Source organism: Orycteropus afer, unplaced genomic scaffold (genome assembly GCF_000298275.1).
Source record: "Orycteropus afer afer isolate SDZICR_OR568_19922 unplaced genomic scaffold, OryAfe1.0 scaffold00151, whole genome shotgun sequence".
Classification (NCBI taxonomy): domain Eukaryota; kingdom Metazoa; phylum Chordata; class Mammalia; order Tubulidentata; family Orycteropodidae; genus Orycteropus; species Orycteropus afer.
Window position 1 is genome coordinate 3674682 of NW_006921738.1, and position 490 is coordinate 3675171.

Sequence of the window (490 nt, forward strand, 5' to 3'; positions counted from 1 at the left end):
AAAGAATACTGGATGCCTGATTTTTAGTGCAGGTACTACTGTAAAATTGCTGTGCCATCTTGGAAAAAATCACTTAATTTTGTGGAGCTTCAGTTTTCTCAAATATAAAATGGAAGGGAGAAAATACCTCTAATGTCATCTCCACACTTCGAGTCCTCCTCTACTATACAGTCGACACTTTTGACTGCTTTAGATTTCTGTTGAGCTTTCAGACTAACACATATTAGCAAGAAAGGCATAGCTCTCTACTTCTAAAACTTACACAATAAAACTTCTCTGGATGACAACAGAATATTGTTCAATATAGTTCTAGAAGATGAGCCCTTAGATTGAAAAGCACTCAACATGCACAGTGCCCATAACAATGCATTCTAGCAGACCAATCATCATGAAGGTTGTATATGGGTTTGCTATGAGTCAGAGCCCACTCAGTGGACACTGGTAACAACAACAATTAGTATGATGCCTGCATAATCAGTTCCTACACTCC